This window comes from Elephas maximus, chromosome 2 (assembly GCF_024166365.1).
Source record: "Elephas maximus indicus isolate mEleMax1 chromosome 2, mEleMax1 primary haplotype, whole genome shotgun sequence".
In the NCBI taxonomy this organism is placed as follows: Eukaryota; Metazoa; Chordata; class Mammalia; order Proboscidea; family Elephantidae; genus Elephas; species Elephas maximus.
The window spans coordinates 80,937,570-80,957,762 of record NC_064820.1 but is presented as its reverse complement, the minus strand read 5'-3'; the positions used below and the strand labels follow the sequence as shown (position 1 = coordinate 80,957,762).

Sequence of the window (20,193 nt, the reverse complement as noted above, 5' to 3'; positions counted from 1 at the left end):
AATATAAAGTGTCTGTTTTCATAAAAACACATAGAGATCTTGATGACATACCATGCTAAGTGCCATGATAAAGACACCCATAGGGCAGGATGGAGACACAGTGCATGGGCAGTGATCTCACACTGGGTGGGGGCACTGAGGGAAGACTTCTCAGAGGGAATGAGTGTAGAATTGGCTTTGAAGAGTCAAAATTTTCCAGATGAAGGATGGACTATAGACAAGAGTATTTTCTGACTTCCGTATCCTCACATCTCCCCAACTTCTCTGCATGGTACTCAAATCTACCCATGTTAACTCAACTTATCAGGGTAGCTTCTGTGCAAAGCTTCTCTTTGAGTGACAAAACTGCCTTGGCTTTGTCACACTGCTTGATATTCCCTACTGAACACATCCAAAAGAAGGAGGCCATATATATGAAGGCGTTAATTGTAATATCATTTGTTATCCCAAAATCGGAAACCTCTTAATTATCCAACTGTATGGTTATGAAAATAATGGTTATACGCTAAATCATTCCAAGCTAAAGAAAAAAAAGTAAGCAACATAGAACAATTAATGATTGAAAAGGGCAGAAAGCAAAATTGTATATATTCCTACCATTTGTGAAAATACGGATGTGATTAGAGAATCACTAAAGGAAATCCGGAGCCCCTCCAGCTCCCAGACAAGCCTCTCACTTCCTCACGCAGCTGTTCCCAACTTGGTGTAAGTATAGCACTGAAGTAAGGTACAGGAACCTTATAACCACATCCTCCTCACCCAGGGTGCGCAACCATGGGCTCACTAGAATCACCTAGGAGTTTGTGATCTGCTTCTGTAAAGATTGTTGTCGTTGGGTCAATTCCAAGTCATAGCAACCCCGTGTGATAGAGCAGAAATGACTCATAGTTTTCTTGGTTGCAATCGTTACAGAAGCAGATCACCAGATAGTCTCCCACAGAACTGCTGGGTGGGTTTGAACCGCCAACCTTTCAGTTAGCAGCCGAGCACTTAACTGTTGCACCACTGGGCTCTTTCTGTACCGATTACAGCAAAGAAAATCTTATGGAGCAGTTCTAGTCTGTTAACACATCGGCGTTGCTAAGAGTTGGAATCGACTTGACAATAACAGGTTTAGGTTGGGAGCTTTTAAAACACAGCGAAGTGGAGGTATTAATGCCTAAGTCCCCAACCACAGAGATTCTGGTTTGTTGGTGTGCTGGTGGCCCAGGCATTGGTACTCGTTAGAAGCTCCTGTGGTCCTAAGGTGTATCCAGGGCTGAGAACTTTTGCAGTCTTCCCAGAGATATTTGCACTTTTGAATTGGTTTGGATTTACTGTTATATATTAAAGGAAATTACAAAGCAAGGCATCTACCCCATCCCTCAAACGAACGGTTTTAATTTCTGAATTCCCTTTAAAAATCTGTTGCTGTCGAGTTGATTCCGACTCATAGTGACCCTATAGGACAAAGTAGAACTGCCCCACAGGGCCTCCAAGGAACAGCTGGTGAATATGAACTGCCAACCTTTTTGTTAGCAGCTGAGCTCTAATCACTGCACCACCAGGGCTCTAGATTTTCTTTATTTTCTAATCATATCCATATTTTTCACAAATCATAGGATATATACAATTTTGCTTTCTGCCTTTTTCAATCATTAATTGTTTGTTCCATGTTGCTTACTTTTTTTTTTTGGCTTAAAATGAAATGATTTAGCATATAGCCATTATTTTCATAACCATACAGTTGGATAATTAGGTTTCCAATTTTGGGATAACAAATGATATTACATTTAACACCTTCACATATATGGCCTCCTCCTTTGTGTGCTCAGCACGGAGTATCAGGCAGTGTGACAAAGCCAAGGGAAAGCACTTACCATACCGTGTTGGAGAGGCTTGGGCAAGAAGGTGTGCTGTGGCTTATGCAGGAGAAATCCAAAGCCTTCCCCCAACCTTTTTTCTCCTTTTTTTGCTCCTACTTTTGATAAGTTCCTTTGTTTACTCTACTCTTCACAGCTCATAGCTTAATTAATTTGGCCACAGGAATGGCCAAAGTGACTTCAAACCAAAACCAAACCTGTTGCTGTTGAGTTGATCCTGACTCATAGCATCCCTATAGAACAGATTAGAACTGCCCCATAGTGTTTCCAAGGAGTGACTGGTGGATTTAAACTGCTGACCTTTTGATTAACAGCCAATCTCTTAACCAGTGTGCCACCAGGGCTCCTTAGGTCACACAAAATATAAATATATATAATATAATGATAAGGCCTATAAAGAAAAATAAAGGAACACAGATGGAGTATATTACATGTTAAGTTGTTAGGCGTCACGGAGTAGGTTCTGACTCATAGTGACCCTACACACAACAGAACAAAACACAGCCCAGTCCTGCACCATCCTCACAATTGTTGCTGTGCTTGAGCCCATTGTTGCAGCCACTGTGTCAATCTATTTTGTTGAGGGTCTTCTTTTTTTTCACTGACGTTCTACCTTACCAAGCACTTCAGGGAGTGATTCCTCCTGATAACATGTCCAAAGTATGTGAGATGCAGTCTCGCCATCCTTGCTTCCAAGGAGCATTCTGGTTGTACTTCTTCTAAGACAGATTTTTTCTTTTGGCAGTCCAGGGCATATTCAATATTCTTCGCCAACACCACAATTCAGAGGCATCAATTCTTCTTCAGATTTCCTTACTCATTGTCCAACTTTCACATGCATATGAAGCAATTGGGTCAGGTTCAGTCCTCAAGGCGACATTTTTACTTTTCAACACTTTAAAGTATTACATAGGTTGGATGAAAGATTTCTTCATTTTGAAACCTTCAAAATATTCAGGTATAGAATGTATTCAAGGAAGAATGAAATTACTGTCATGGAACACCAGATAATGACATTGAATAGGAGAACTCTAGAGCTAGAAAGGACCTGAGATACCACTTATTTCAATCTCCTCATTTTTACATCTCAAACAACTGAGGTGTAGTTGTACAGCATGGATTCCCTGACATTGTACAGCTGGTTAGCGAGAGATCCAGGAGTATAGGTCTTCAGGATTAACTGCAGGTAGGGAATAAGGGAACCTCTCTGTCTAAACAAGAAGAGTCCTAAGGGGAGGGGCTTTGGGTTGTTAATTCCGGGCAGGTGTTTTGATTTTAACTCCTCAGGAAAAGCTGGTCATCCCACAGTGCTGGGTGAGAATAGCAGATGTAAATAATCAGGGGTTTACAATCAAATCCTCTATGAGATCATGTCTGAAATTGTACCTGCATAAACCAAAACCAAACCCACTGCCATCGAGTCAATTCTGACTCAGAGCAACCCTATACGACAGAGTAGAACTGCCTCATAGAGTTTCCAAGGAGCACCTGGTGGATATGAACTGCCAACCTTGTGGTTAGCAGCTGTGGCACTTAACTAGTACACCACCAGGGTTTGTGCCTACATAAGGGGAAGGAAAAAGGAGGTCAGTGACCAGGGAAAGGCAGGAACATACTGGATTAACACTCAAGAGACAGGCCTGCTGGGCTGAGGGTGTCCGTGCAGAGCTGGAGGCCAGCAGGGAAAGCCTGGGTCTCATCATTCACAAGGTGTGGGGATGTCTGCCCTGAGCTCCAGGGAGGGTGGGACAATATGTTCACTGGACCATAAGAGCCCAGGAAGTATGAGCAGTGGTGCTCCACCATGTCCACAGGGTGGCAGCAGGGAGCCATGGCCTGGACACTAAAGAACATGCAAGCTGAAACCTAGAACCTCTTACACCATGTGGGCTATGTTTAGGAGCCCCTGTGTACTGCAAAGGCTTAATGGGCTAGCTGCTAACTGAAAGGCTGGAAGTCTGTCCATCCTGAGGCACCTTGGAAGAAAAGTCTAGCTATCTACTTCTGAGAAATTATCCACTGAAAACCCTATGAGCACAGTTCTACTCTGACACAGATGGGGTCGTCATGAGCTGGAATCCACTTGAGGGTAACTGGTTTGGTTTTTGGATTTTGGACTGTGTGACTTTTGGGAGGTTTAAAACCTTGTCAAAGAAGGGGGGTGAAAGATGGGGCCAGTGAGTAATGGGTTAAGTCCAGCTAAACCCCCCATTACATATTCTTTACTCTTTGAAGATTCTAAGCGGTGAGGGAAAACTTATATTTTTCCCAGTTAGGGTATTGGGGGGTAGGGCTTTGACCGCCCTAACTGAACCCAATAAATGGAATGAAACTTCTTCTGCTGGCCTCTCCAAACCCAAATCCCAGAGGTCTGAAAGCAAATTAGGTGGCAGCAAGGCTTGGTGGTGGAGAAATTATGGAAAAATGAAGATTCTCTGGATCAAATGTGTCAGATGGGGCTGGAAAATCTGTTCTATCTCTGGCATACATTCATATTTCCCTTCTCAGAAGAATTTCAAACTATATCAATTGCCCATCATCTACACTGGATTTAACAGGCTCAATGCTTATTTTTGACACAGGAGAGAAACCAGTGTGTCTAGGGCTGCTGTAGAAATCGTCGAAATAATATACAATGACTTGTATATTGAACAATGCCCTAAACTTCAAAGGTCTGTCAATTTGCTTGACTCTTCATTTCTTCCCTCATAATATTTCTCAAAGCAATCCTTTCTTCCCAGTCCCACAATCAAGGTCAAATACCCTAGAGCAACCACTTGATTTTTCGGTTTTCCTACTTCACCCCACGCATCCCTGTAGAATTACAAGTATTCCTTGTTCTTTCAAGGACATGACTCAGAATTAAGGGTCTGAGGGAGAAGTGTACTTCATGGATCACTGATTCTCAATTGTTGTGTCAGATGATTTGAGGCATTTGAAGGATGGTCTTGGCAAGAATCCTAAGATGTTACTGCAGAGTTGAGAAGAAGGTGGAGGATCAGGATAGCGGTGGTCAGCCAGGGAGAGTGCAAGAACAGGGAGGCACCTTCCTCTCCCACATTTCCCACTGCACTTAAGTCTGCCATTTTGCCTCTACCAGAGGCCAGCCCTGGCCCTGGGCTAGAGTCAGTCCGATGAGCATTACTGAGGACCTACTTACTACAATCTACTACTGCCCTGCGTCCTAGACCAGTGGTGATGGAAGTGTTCTGTATCTTCACTGAATCAATGTCAATATCCTTGTGATATTTCACTATAATTTTACAAGATGTTACCACTAGGCGAAATGGTATACTGAGTACATGGAGTCTCTCTGTATTATTTCTTACAACATCACGTGAATCTACAAAACAGATTTTAATAGATTTATTCAAAATAAAACATTTAATTAAAAAAAATCATTTCTGAAAAATTCATTGCTGAAGTGGACACCTCTTCTATAAGCTCCACCATATAGAGATGATGGTGTTAACAAAAACATTATAATAAGTAGACAGATTTTGGTGACCTCTGATATTACCATGTGACTATCAGTTTGTTGTAATGTGGGGGCTTGTGTGTTGCCGTGAGGCTGGAAGCTGTGTCACGGTATCCAAATACCAGCAGGGTCACCTATGGTGGACACATTTCAGCTGAGCTTCCAGACTAAGACAGACTAGGAAGAAGGACCCCACAGTCTACCTCTGAAAAGAATTAGCCAGTGAAAACCTTATGAACAGCAGTGGAACATTGTCTGATATAGTGCTGGAAGATGAGCCCCTCAGGTTGGAAGGTACTCAAAATATGACTGGGTAACAGCCTCCTCCTCAAAGTAGAGTCAACCTTAAGGACATAGATGGAGTCAAGCTTTCAGGACCTTCATTTGCTGATGTGGCATGACTCAAAATGTGAAGAAACAGCTGCAAACATCCATTAATAATCAGAACGTGGAATGTACAAAGTATGAATCTAGGAAAATTGGAAACTCTCAAAAATGAAATGGAACACATATAACTATATGTCCTAGGCATTAGTGAGCTGAAATGGACTGGTATTGGCCATTTTGAACCAGACAATCATATGGTCTACTATGCTAGGAATGACAACTTGAAGAGGAATGGCATTGCATTCATCGCCAAAAAAACATTTCAAGATCTATCCTGATATACAAGGTTGTCAATGATACGATAATATCCATACACCTACAAGAAAGACCAGTTAATATGACTATTACTCAAATTTATGCACCAAGCACTAAGGCAAAAGGTGAAGAAATTGATGATTTTTACCAACTTCTGCAGTCTGAAATTGATCAAACATGCAGTCAGGATGCACTGATAATTACTGGTAATTGGAATGTGAAAGTTGAAAACAAAGAAGAGGGATCAGCAGTTAGAAAATATGGCTGTGATGATAGAAACAATGCCAGAGATCACATGATAGAATTTTGCAAGACCAATGACTTCTTCATTGCAAATACCTTTTTTCACCAACATAAATGGTGATTCTACACATGGACCTCGCCAGATGGAACATGCAGGAATCAAATCAACTACATCTGTGGCAGAAGAAGATGGAAAAACTCAATGTCATCAGTCAGAAAAAGGCCAGGGGCTGACTGTGGAATAGTCCATCAATTACTTATATGCAAGTTCTAGCTGAAGCTGAAGAAAATTAGAACAAGTCCACCAGAGCCAAAGTATGACGTTAAGTATATGCCACCTGAATTTAGAGACCATCTGAAGAATACATTTGATGCTTTGAACACTAATGACCAAAGACCAGATGAGCTGTGGAATGACACCACGGACATCATACATGAAGAAAGCAAGAGTTCTTTAAAAAGACACGAAAGAAAGAGAAGACCAAAATGGACTTCAGAAGACACTCTGAAACTTGCTCTCGAACGTCAAGTAGCTAAAGCAAAAGGAAGATAAGATGAATTAAAAGAGCTGCACAGAATATTTCAAAGTGCATCTTGAGAAGACAAAGTAAAGTATTATAATGACATGTGCAAAGAGCTGGAGATGGAAAACTAAAAGGTAAAAACATGCTTGGCATTTCTCAAGCTGAAAAAACTGAAGAAAAATTCAAGCTTCAAGTTGTAATACTGAAGAATTCTACAGGGAAAATATTAAACAACTTAGGAAGCATCAAAAGAAGATAGAAGGAATACAAAGAGTCACTATACCAAAAAGAATTGGTTGATGTTCAACCATTTCAGGAGGTAGTATACGATCAGGAACCAATGGTACTGAAGGAAGAAGTCCAAGCTGCACTGAACGCACTGGTGAAAAACAAGGCTCCAGGAATTGATGGAATACCAATTGACATATTTCAACAAATGGATGTAGTGCTGGAAGTGCTCACTTATCTATGCCAAGAAATTTGGAAGTCAGCTACCTGGCCAACTGACTGGAAGAGATCCATATTTATGCCTATTCCCAAGAAAGGTGATCCAGCCGAATGTGAAAATTATTGAACAGTATTATTAATATCATGTGCAAGTCAAATTTTGCTGAAGATCATTCAAAAGGGCTGCAGCAGTACCTGGACAGGCAACAGCCAGAAATTCAAGCTGGATTCAGAAGAGGACATGGAACCAGGGATATCATTGCTGATGTTAGATGGATCTTGGCTGAAAGCAGAGAATACCAGAAGGATGTTTACCTGTGCTTCATTAACTATTCAAAAGCATTCGACTGTGTGGATCATAAGAAATAATGGATAACGTTGCAAAGAATGGGAATTCCAGAACACTTAATTGTGCTCATGAGAAACCTGTACATAAATCAAGAGGCAGTCATTCCAACAGAACAAGGGGATACATCATGGTTTAAAGTCAGGAAAGGTATGTGCCAGTTGTATCCAAGAAGCTGGACTATATGAAGAAGAATGGGGCATCAGGATTGGAGGGAGACTCACTAATAACCTGCATTATGCAGATGGCACAACCCTGCTTGCTGAAAGTGAAAAGGACTTGAAGCACTTACTGATGAAGATCGAAGACCACAGCCTTCAGTATGGATTACACCTCAACATAAAGAAAACAAAAATCCTCACAACTGGGCCAATAAGCAACATCATGATAAATGGAGAAAAGATTGAAATTGTCAAGGATTTCATTTTACTTGGCTCCACAATCAACACCCATGGAAGCGGCAGTCAAGAAATCAAAAGATGCATTGCACTTGGTAAATCTACTGCAAAGGACCTCTTTAAAGTGTTGAAAAGCAAAGATGTCACCTTGAAGGCTTAAGTGCTCCTGACCCAAGCCATGACATTTTCAATCACCTCATATGCATGCGAAAGCTGGAATAAGGAAGACCGAAGAACTGACGCCTCTGAATTGTGGGATTGGCATAGAATGTTGACTATATCATGAACTGCTAAAAGAATAAACAACTCTGTCTCGGAAGAAGTACAACCAGAACACTCCTCAGAATCAAGGATGGCGAGACTATGTCTCACATAATTTGGACATATTGTCAGGAGGGATCAGTCCCGGAAAAGGACGTCACGTTTGGTAAAGGGTCAGCGAAAATGAGGAAGACCTTCAACAAGATGGATTGACACAGTGGCTGTGACAATGCGCTCAAGCACAGCAAGGATTGCGATGGCACAGCAGTATTTTGTTCTGTTGTATATCGGGTCACTATGCGTCTTTTGTGAGTCAGAATTGTCTCGACAGCGCCTAACAATGACAACGTGATACTGCCAAAGATGTTAAAATGAGTACCATTAATTACATACATTTTTGGTGATCTGTAAGAAGCATTTGAGCCCTGGTGGCATGGTGGTTAAATGCTCGGTTGCTAACCAAAAGGTTGGTGGTTCAAATCCACCAGCTGCTCTGCAGGAGAAAGATGTGGCAGTAAGCTTTTGTAAAGATTTACAGCCTTGGAAGCCTTATGGGGCAGTTCTACTCTGTCCTATGGGGTGGCTGTGAGTCAGAATAGACTCGAAGGCAGTGGGGACGAAGCATTTACAATGACTAAATTATCATGACCTGATTCTAATCCCAAATGAGTTCAAATGACCTACAAAATAGCATATAAATAAACTAAACTACTGAATTCTAATTTATATTTTATTGTCTAAATTCAGTTGTATAAACTTTTAAGACCCAATGGAGACCATTTTTTTAAATGCTTATTGGTAGATGTTTTCTATTGGAATCCCTTTATAAAGATAATACTGAGAACACTACTAATATTTAGATGATTGGTCTTTATTTGGATATTCAAAAAATTTGTCATGAGTTTTGTTTCTGCTGATGATTAAAAGGATACATGCTCAGTATAAAAATTAACGAAATATTGAGCACGTAAAGTAGAAAATGAGTGTACTGCCGTAACTACATCTCCAGAGACAATCTGTTAAGTTTATTGTACATTTACAGACATTTTAATGTATACATAGCCTATACTGCTTTTACATGAATGGGGCCATAGTGTACTATGAATACTACTGCTCTGAGAGCTTCCTTTTTTTCACTTAAAATATAATGGGCATTTTTTTCCTCCACACACCAATACAGAGAAGTTGACCTCATTTTTTTTAAAAATGCTTTGAAGTCTTGTATAGATGTGTTGTTGTTAGGTGCTGTTGACTCAGTTCCAACTCATAGCAATCCTATGTACAACAGAAGGAAACCCTGCCCCGTCCTGCACCATCCTCAAAATCATTGCTATGCTTGAGCCCATTGTTGCAGCCACTGTGTCAGTCCATCTCAATGAGGGTCTTCCTCTTTTTCAATGACCTGCTACTTTACCAAGCATGATGCCCTTCTCCAGGAACTGGTCCTTCCTAATAAAATGCCCAAAGTATTTCAGACAAAGTCTCCCCATCCTCACTTCTAAGGAGCATTCTGTGGTTTTCTTGTAGAAACTTTTTAAAAATAATTTTTATTGCGCTTTAAGTGAAAGTTTACAAATCAAGTCAGTCTCTCACATAAAAACATTATATACACCTTGCTACACACTCCCAATTACTCTCCCCCTAATGAGACAGCCCGCTCTCTCCCTCCACTCTCTCTTTTTGTGTCCATTTCGCCAGCTTCTAACCCCCTCTACCCTCTCATCTCCCCTCCAGGCAGGAGATGCCAACATAGTCTCAAGTGTCCACCTGATCCAAGAAGCTCACTCCTCACCCGCATCCCTCTCCAACCCATTGTCCAGTCCAATCCATGTCTGAAGAGTTGGCTTTGGGAATGCTTCCTGTCCTGGGCCAACAGAAGGTCTGGGGGCCATGACCACCGGCGTCCTTGTAGTCTCAGTCAGACCATTGTCTGATCTTTTTATGAGAATTTGGGGCCTGCATCCCACTGCTCTCCTGCTCCCTCAGGGGTTCTCTGTTGTGTTCCCTGTCACGGCAGTCATCGGTTGTAGCTGGGCACCATCTAGTTCTTCTGGTCTCAGGATTATGTAGTCTCTGGTTCATGTGGCCCTTTCTGTCTCTTGGGCTCGTAATTACCTTGTGTCCTTGGTGTTCTTCATTCTCCTTTGATCCAGGTGGGTTGAGACCAATTGATGCATCTTAGATGGCTGCTTGCTAGTGTTTAAGACCCCAGACACCACTCTTCAAAGTGGGATGCAGGATGTTTTCTTAATAGATTTTATTATGCCAATTGACTTAGATGTCCCCTGAAACTATGGTCCCCAAACCCTTGCCCCTGCTACACTGGCCTTTGAAGCATTCAGTTTATTCAGGAAACTTCTTGCTTTTGGTTTAGTCCAATCTTGCTGACCTCCCCTGTATTGTGTGTTGTCTTTCCCTTCACCTAAAGTAGTTCTTATCTACCATCTAATTAGTGAATGCCCCTCTCCCACCCTCCCTCCCTCCCTCCTCTTGTAACCACAAAAGAATGTTTTCTGAGAAGAAAACTGAGAAGTTTAAACTATTTCTCAAGTTCTTATAATAGTGGTCTTATACAATATTTGTCCTTTTGCAACTGACTAATTTCACTCAGCATAATGCCTTCCAGGTTCCTCCATGTTATGAAATGTTTCACAGATTCCTCAATGTTCTTTATCGATGAGTAGTATTCCATTGTGTGAATATGCCATAATTTATTTATCCATTCATCCGTTGATGGGCATCTTGGTTGCTTTCATCTAAAACTTTTCATTAGGGAAAAACTATTAGTATTATTTTTTATTGTGCTTTAGGTGAATGTTTACAGAGAAAAATTAGTTTCTCATTAAACAATACACAAATTGTTTTGTGACGCTGGTTGCCAACCCTGTGATGTGTCAACACTCTCCCCTTCTCCATCTCGGGTTCCCTGTTTTCATTCGTCCAGTTTTACTGTCCCTTTCTGCCTTCTCAACTTTGCTTTTGTGTTGGTGTCCTATCATTTGCCCTATTGATCCATTGAATCTTTAGCTGAAGGGTGAACCTTAAGAGTGATTTCAGTACTGAGTTAAAGGGGGGTCGGGGTGCCATGCTCTTGTGGTTTCTCCAGTTCCTGTCAGGCCAGTAAGTCTGGTCTTTTTAATTTGAATTTTGTTCTACTTTTTCCTCCCACTCTGTTCAGGACTCTGGTTGCACAGTGGTTAAGAGCTCAGCTGCTAATCAAAAGGTCAGCACTTTGAATCCACCAGCCACTCCTTGGAAACCCCCTGGGGGTAGTTCTACTCTCCTGTAGGGTCGCTATGAGTCGAAATTGACTCGATGGCAACGGGTATGTAGTAGTCCAGGATCCTCTACTGTGATCCTGTCAGAGCAGTCAATGATGGTAGCCAGGCACCATCTAGTTGTTCGGGGCTGAAGCTGGTAGAGATTGTTGTGGCTGTGGTCCATTAGTGCTTTGGACTAATCTTTCCCTTGTGTCTTTGGTTTTCTTCATTCTCCTTTGTTCTAGCCAGGATGGAACCAGTAGATGTATCTTAGATGGCTGTTCACAGGCTTTTAATACCCCAGATGCTACTCATCACAGTCGGATATAGAATATTTTTATAAATTATGTTATGCCAATTGAGCTAGATGTCCCTTTAGACAATGGTCCCCAGCTCTCAGCCCAGTAACTTGGCCCTTCAGGGAGTTTGGATGTGTCTGTGAAGCTTCTATGACTTTACTTCAGCCAAGTTGTTTCTGGTTTCCCCAGTACTGAGTACTGTCTTACCCTTCACCGAAGTTACCGCATATCTATTGTCTCGTTGGTGTTTTTCTCTCCCCATCACTTCCCCGCCTATTAACCATCAAAGATTGTTTCTTTCTGCCTGTAAACCTTTTCATGAGTTTTTATAATAGAGGTCGCATACAGTATTTGTCCTTTTGTGATTGACTTATTTCACTTAGTATAATGCCCTCCAGATTCATCCATGTTGTAAGATGTTTTGCAGATTCATCATTGTTCTTTATCATTGCATAGTATTCCATTGTGTGTATGTACCATAGTTTATCCATTCATCTGTTGATGGGCACTTAGGTTGTTTACACCTTTTTGCTATTGTGAATAATGCTGGAATGAACATGGGTGTGCATTTGTCTACTTGTGTGACTGCTCTTATTCCTCTAGGATATATTCCTAGGAGTAGGATTGCTGGATTGTGTGGTATTTCTATTTCTAGCCTTTTAAGGAAGTTCCATATCATTTTCCAAAATGGTTGTAACATTTTAAGAGTTCCAATCTCCCTGAAGCCTCTCCAACATTTGTTATTTTCTGTTTTTTTTTTTTTTTTTTTTGATTTGTGCCAGTAATGTTGGGGTGAGATTGTATCTCATAGTAGTTCTGATTTGCATTTCTCTAACGGCTAGTGATTGCCAGCTTTTCCTCATGTGTCTGTTAGCTGCTTGAATGTCTTCTTTGGTGAAGTGTCTGTTCATATCTTTTGCCCATTTTTTAACTGGATTACGTGTCTTTCTGTTGTAGGGGTGTTGGATTTTCCTGTAGATTTTAGAGATTAGGCCTTTTCAGATATGTCATAGCCAAATTTTATTTTTCCCATTCTGTAGGTACTCTTTTTACTCTTTGTTGAAGTCTTTTGATGAACAAAAGTGTCTAATTTTTAGAAGATCCCAGCTATCTAGCTTATTGTCCAGTGTTTATGTGTTGTTAGTTATGATTTGCGTCCTATTTATGCTGTGTATTAGGGCCCCTGGCATTTACCCTATTTTTTCCCCATGAACTTCATAGTTTTTAGTTTTATATTTAGGTCTTTGATCCACTTTGAATTAGTTTTTGTGGATGGTGTAAGGTCTGGGTCCTGTTTCATTCAAACATCCAGTTTTGCCAGCACCATTTGTTAAAAAGACTGTCTTTTCCCCATTTAATGGACTCTGGGCCTTTGTCAAATATCAAGTAGCCATAGGTAGGTGGATTTACATCTGGGTTTCTCGATTCTGTTCCATTGGTCAGTGTGTCTGTCATCGTATCAGTACCAGGCTGTCGTGACTACCGCAGCTGTATGGTAGGTTCTGAAGTCAGGTACTGCGAGGCCTACTACTTTATTTTTCTTCGATAATGCCTTACTTATCTGGGGCCTCTTTCCTTTCCATATAAAGTGGATGATTAGTTTTTCCATCTTTCTTGTTAAAGAATGCTGTTGGAATTTGGATTGGGATTGCACTGTGTTTGTAGATTGCTTTGGATAGAATTGACATTTTCACAATGTTGAGTCTACCTATCCATGAGCATGGTATGTTTTTTTCATTTATGTAGGTCTCTTTTGGTTTCTTGCAGCAGTGCTTTCTTTGTGTAGGTCTTTTACGTCCCTTGTTAGATTTATTCCTAAGTATTTTATATTTTAGGGGCTATTATAAATGGTATTGCTTTCCTGATTTTCTTTTTGTAGTTCTCTTTATTGGTCTGTAGGTATCCGATTGATTTTGTGTGTTTATCTTGTAACCTGATACTCTGCTGAATCTATTAGTTCCAGTAGTTTTCTTGTGGAGTCCTTTGGGTTCTCTATATACAGTATTATATCAACTGCAAATAGGGATACTTTTAGTTCTCCCTTACCTATTTCAGAGCCCTTTATTTCTTTTCCTTGCCTTAGCTCTAGCAAGACTTCCAGCACACTGTTAAATTGGAGTGGTGATATAGGGCATCCTTGTCTTGTTCCCATTCTCAGAGGGAATATTTTCAGCCCCTCTCGGTTGAGAATGACGTCGGCTGTTGGTTTTGTATAGATGCACTTTATTGTGTTGAGGAATTTCCTTTCTATTCCTATTTCGCTCAGAATTTTTATCAGGAATGGTTGTTGGACTATTGAATGCCTTTTCTGCATCAATTGAGATAATCATGTACTTTTTTCTTTCCTTTTTATTTATGTGGTAGACTATGCTGATCAATTTTTTAATGTTGAACCATCCTTGCGTACCTGGTATGATTTCTACTTGGCTGGGGTGTATTATTTTTTTTTTTTTAATATGATGATGAATTCTATTGGCTAGAATTTTGTTGAGAATTTTTGCATCTATATTCATGAGAGATGTTGGTCTGTAATTTTCTTTTTCTGTGGTGTCTTTGCCTGGTTTTGGTATCAGAGTAATGCTGGTTTCATAGAATGAATTTGGAAGTACCCCTTCCTTTTCTATATTCTGAAATAGTTTGAGTAGTACTGGTGTGAGCTCTTCTATGAATGTTTAGTAGAAGTCTCCAGTGAAGCCACCTAGGCTAGGACATTTTTCTTCGGAGTTTTTTTTTTAATTACCTTTTCAAAATCTCTTTTCTTTTTATGGGTCTGTTCAGATTTTCTACCTCAGTTTGTGTCAGTTTAGGTAGGTAATCTGTTTGTACAGATTTGTCCATTTCCTCTAGGTTTTCAAATTTGTTGGAGTGCAGTTTTTCATAGTACTCAGTTATGATCCTTTTTATTTCACTTGGGCCTATTGTAATGTCCCCCATTTCATTTCTTATTTGGGTTATTTGCTTTGTCTTCTGTTTTTCTTGTCAGTTTGGCCAATTGTTTGTCTATTTTGTTGATCCTTTCAAAGAACCAACTTTTGGTTTTGTTGGTTCTTTTCTATTGTTTTTCTGTTCTCTCTTTCATTTATTCCTGCTATGATCTTTATTATTTCCTTTCTTCTGGTGGCTGTGAGCTTCTTTTGCTGTTCTCTTTTTATTTGTTCAAGTTGTAGGGCTAATGTTTTTATTTTGTTCCTTTCTTCTTTGATATGTACATCTATTGCTATAAATTGACCTCTGAGGACTGCCTTTGCTGTGTCCCCATGGTTTTGGTACGATATATTTTCATTCTCATTTGATTCTAGAAATTTTCTTATTTCATCTTTGATTTCTTCTATTACCCAGTGGTTTTTAAGCAAGGTGTTATTCCATTTTCATATTTTTTTTTCCTTGCTCTTCCTGTTACAAATTTCTGCTTTTATGGCATTGTGATAAGAGAAGATGCTTTGTATCATCTCAGTGTTTTGGGTTTTGTTGAGGGTTGCTTTATAGCCTCAGATGTGGTCTAATCTGGGAGATGTTCCATGTGTGTTGGAAACAAATGTATACTTTGCAGCTGTTGGGTGGAGTGTTCTATACATGTCTATAAGGTCAAAGTGTTTGATTGTGGCCTTTAGATCTTCTGCATCTTTGCTGAGTTTCTTTCTAGATGTTCTGTCCTTTACTGAGAGTAGTGTGTTGAGATCTACTATTATTGGGGAACTGACAATTTCTCTTTTCAGTATGTTGGAGTTTGCTTTATGAGTTTTTAAGCCCTGTTGTTAGGTGCATACATATTTATTATGGTTATCATGGTGGATTGTCCCTTTAGTCATTTCATAATGTCCCTCCTTGTCTCATGTGGTGGATTTTGTTTTAAAGTCTATTTTAGCTGATATTAGTATTGCTACTCTTGCTCTTTTTTTGGTTGCTGTTTGCTTGATATATTTTTTCCATTCTTTGATTTTTAACATGTTTGTCTTTGTGTTTAAGGTGTGTCTCTTGTACACAGCATATTGATGGATCATTTATTTATCCATTCTATCACTCTCTGTCTCTTTACAGGTGTATTTAAGCCATTTATACTCTGTGTGATTATCGATAGGTGTGAGTTTATTTCTGTCATTTTGTAGTACTTTTTTTTTTTTTGTGGTGCTGACATTTTCTTTGTTCCTCTTACTCTCCAGTGCTGAATTCTTTTTGTTTGTGGAATTTCTTTCTGTTTCTTTTATATTGTAGATTTGTATTCACTGAGACTTCATGTTTTTCTTCTTTATTTTGATGAGAAGTTTTGCTAACTTTCTTTGTGGTTATCTTGAAATTTACCCTTATCTTCCTAAGTTTGAACCAGTCTTTTATTACTTGATATTGCCTTGATTTCCTCTCCATTTGAAAGTTCTATACCTACCCTTTGTATTTTCCCTCTTATTGTTCTGATGTTGTCGTCATTTTTAGATTGGTGTCTCTAGTTCCGTTTTAAATCTTTTAGTTTTGTTCTATCTTTGAGAGCTCATTTCCTGGGTCTTTAGCTGATAGTGACCTGTGTCCCAGATTCAGGCTGCTGTATGATGTTGCTGGTTCTCTAACCAAATGACTCCCTTTAATAATTCTTGTAAGTTTGGTTTTTATAAATTCCTTTAATTTCTGTTTATCTGGAGATGTCCTAATTCCATCATCATATTTGAGTGAGAGTTTTGCAGGATATATTATTCTTGGTTGGCAATTTTTTTTCTCTCAAGGTTTTATATATGTCATCCCTTCTTGGCTGCATGGTTTCTGCCAAGTAATCAGAGCTTATCATTTCCCCTTTGTGTATGATTTTTCATTTTTCTCAATTTGCTCTCGAGATGCTTTGTCTTTGGTTTTGCTGAGTGTAATTACGATATGTCTTTGCGATTTTCTTTTGGGGTCTGTCTTTTATGAGGTTTGTTGAGCTTCTTGGATGGTCAGCTTTTCATCTTTCATAATTTTAAGGAAGTTTTCTGTCAGCAAATATTCAATGATCCTCCCTGTGTTTTCCATTTTCTCTCCCTGTTCTGGAACTCCTATGGCATGTAAATTTTTGCTCTTGATTGTATGTGACATAGTTCTTAGGTTTTCTTCATTCTTTTATCAGATTTTTCTCAAAGCATCATCCATGGATTTGTCTTCAATTTTGCTGATTCTGTCTTCAGTTGTTTCAAATTTGGTCCTAAAATCTTCCGTTGTGTTGTCCATTTCTGAAATTTTGTTGTTTATCTTTGGGACTTCTAATTGCTGTTTTTGTATTATTTCTAATTGTCTATTTATTTTGACATTTTGTTCTTGTATTATTTTCCTGAATTAGTCTATTGCTTTGTGTGTATTTTTCTTGATTTTGGCTATGTTTTGGTTGGTTTTGTCTGTTTTTTCTTGATCTCTTTCCTAATTTCTTGGAAAGCCCTGAATATTAGACCTTTGCATTCCTTATCAGGTAGTTCCAATGCCTTTTCTTATGCCAGGAGTCCTCAACTTTCTAACTGCAAAATTTCCTACTTCTTCATGAAGGATCTCAGTAGCTCAGAAAAGACATAAAATTAAAAAATTGGGAATAAAAGAGGGAAAATCAGGATGAGGAAGAAGGCAAATATCTGAACCACGCAGATTCAGCGAAGACACACTGGAATGCACAACAGAGAAGGAAATGTGAAAAATTATACAATTTTTATCATATGAAGCGAAGAGACTGAGCAGCTCCTTGGAGGGGATGGAAGGATACAAACTGGTCTCTAAAACCAAGCTTTGATATGTTCACTCTTCATGGTGGATGCTGAATAGGGGAAATGAGCACTATAATGGAAAATGCCCTTAGTATTTTTGCAGTAAATGCCATGTAACGCTTAATGAAAGCCAAAAGCGTAACATTAAAAGTTCAAATCTGTAATATGGTTTAAAACAAAATGTGACTTTCAAGTTTTATAACATGTATAGCATGTAGAATAAACCTTAAATTATGTTCCCCAGATATAATAATTTTAACTGGGATTTTCATTAGTATTACCTGTTAAATGGTTCAAGAGGCTACTTTTTAGCTTGCACCTAGAATTAAGATCGATAAGGACAGATTACTATTCTAGAAACTAGGGAAGAAGTTGGCAGTGCTAAAATTCTATTATGAAAATTCTGGCCTTTAACCAGAATTCTTACCATCATGTGTTCTATTCTACCTCCACGAGAAGAAAGATTATAAGGTACCTGCACACAAAAGAGTTGGGTTTTCCTCTAACAGCTGAGCAAAGATCAATGAAAAAAAAAAAATCATTGCTGTCAAGTTGATTCTGACTCATAGCAACCCTATAGGACAGAGTAGAACTGCTCCATAGGGTTTCCAAAGAGCAGCTGATGGGTTTGGGTTTGAACTGCCAACCTTTTGGTTAGCAGTCAACGCCTAACCACTGAGCTGCAGAGATCAATGGAGACTTCCTAATATGATACACAGGGACATGGTAAAGTTGGATGAGAAGGTTTTAGCCTGAAATATTTTCAGAGCAGGCAGTGCTAGCTAATTCACCCTGGCCATTCCAACAATGCTCTGGAGGACAAGCTACCTCTAGATCACTGAAGGAAATGACTTCCTGCAAATTATCTGGTAACATCTGCTTAAGTGCTGGAGAATGTCTGCCAGCAACAGTGTGGTGGCAGAGAATGTTTCTTAAAGACTTCCAAGTCATAGCCCTGGCTGCCTAGCTCTGAAATTCACTGCCATGTTTGCACCACAACCATGTTTCCCATGTGCTGCTCCCAGTCAGTGATTGAATAGGGAAAGAATACTAGGGCAGGCTTGTTCCTGGGACTCACGGGTTTCCTTTGAGGCTGGCTTTATTGCAAGACAATCTACTACCTTGTTGAACCTTTCTTAGATTGTTGGTGGTTAGGATGCTTCCACCCAACCTTCCCTTCCTCTATCCTTCACTTGGGCTCAGACTTGCATTTCAGCTCTCCCAGACATCACTGGCTTCTTCTCTCACACAGGCATTTCCCTTATTAAAATCCTTGCTTTTAATCCCATCTTTGCATCTGCTTCTTAGAGGATGCCAACTAACATCAATTTCTGTTTTTATCTTAGTTAAATGTTTAACCTTTCTGACAAGAGAAACATAGCAGGTCCGTGTTGCTCATAGGAAGGATTCACCCCATTTATGAGTTGTGTTTTTTATTTTTAAAGCCAGGCTTTTGCTTTAGGAGAACATTCATCCTTCCATCCCTTGTGGCAAAGGAATAAAGGAGTCATCTAAAAAAAGCATCAATGTCTTACGATGAAAAACAAAAAGGTGGCTATGACATAGCCTTGCTTTAACATTGTAGGATTTATGTTAAATGTATAATCTACATTAATCTATGTGCTTGCAGAATGAGAAGCTAATGAAAGAAAGCTCAATGAAAGCTGCAAAAAGTTTTAACCTTGCTTTTGTCAACACACTCAATTCCAAGCCTCATAGCATTTACTCCAGGACCTTGCCCCCAAATACAGAGAATTAATAAATGTTTGTTGAATGAATGGATGAAGGAGAGGGCACACAAAATTGCATAGTTCCTTTCTGGGCTTAAGTATTTTAATAGGAGGCTCATTGATGGTTGGGATGAGAATATTTGATAAGCAGATGTCAATGGTTCTTGAGTTTAGGATATTCTCCAAGGAGATGGTTACAGGTGTATTCTATAGAGGGTAATGAAATGTTTGATAATGAGATGTTCCTGAACAACAATTGTAATCTAGAGTTTGGATATACAGGAAATGTAACCCATTGGGACCAATAAACCAAAGGAATGAGCCCAGAGGAAGGGCCCAAGGTGGGGGAGTTGCAAACTGATATTCCAAATGTCTCAGTATAATCCTAGAAAAATTCTCATCCTCCATCTGTATACATCTAATCAAAGTCCAAAGAATACTGACTCCATATAGAGGCACAAAAGGTTTCCATGGAGACAAAGCATAACTGTCAAACATGAAATAAAAGAAGACAAAGGCCATTTACCTTAGTTCATGTCAAATGGCAAGACGAGGGTTTCCATTCTTTTAACTTACTTAGCTGCTGAAGCTCTTCCCCAAATCTCGACCTTCTAGCCCTTCCTCTTATTTGAGGCACAAAGTTTCCATGTCTCCATTCTGGGACTGAATGAGTAATTTTTCTCTAATAGCAATGGTTTTTTGGTAACTGGAAATATGTTAGACTTTCCTCTAACAGACTAGGAAGGTCAAGAGATATGTTCTAGAGACGTCTTTGTGGTAGTTTATTGTAGAGCTCATGTAGAGACCTGAGAGCTTAAGGTAACAACCCTTTAGGACTAAATTAGCCACTCAAAAAGTAGGCCAATAAAGGCTAATAGATTCAAAGCCTCAGCTTCATTACAGCTTCCTCATTGTTAGCCAACAAACTGCATCATGGATACAATTAAACTCCTTTACCAGTTTCACTGCTCTATTCCTGCTAACAACTATAT

General features: G+C 39.5%; 1 protein-coding gene across 3 annotated transcripts in view; it reads right to left on the bottom strand.

Moving 5' to 3' along the window:
• Nucleotides 1-20,193, bottom strand: part of SV2C (synaptic vesicle glycoprotein 2C) — a 267,450-nt gene that overhangs the window by 10,129 nt on the left and 237,128 nt on the right. The window lies entirely within an intron of this gene.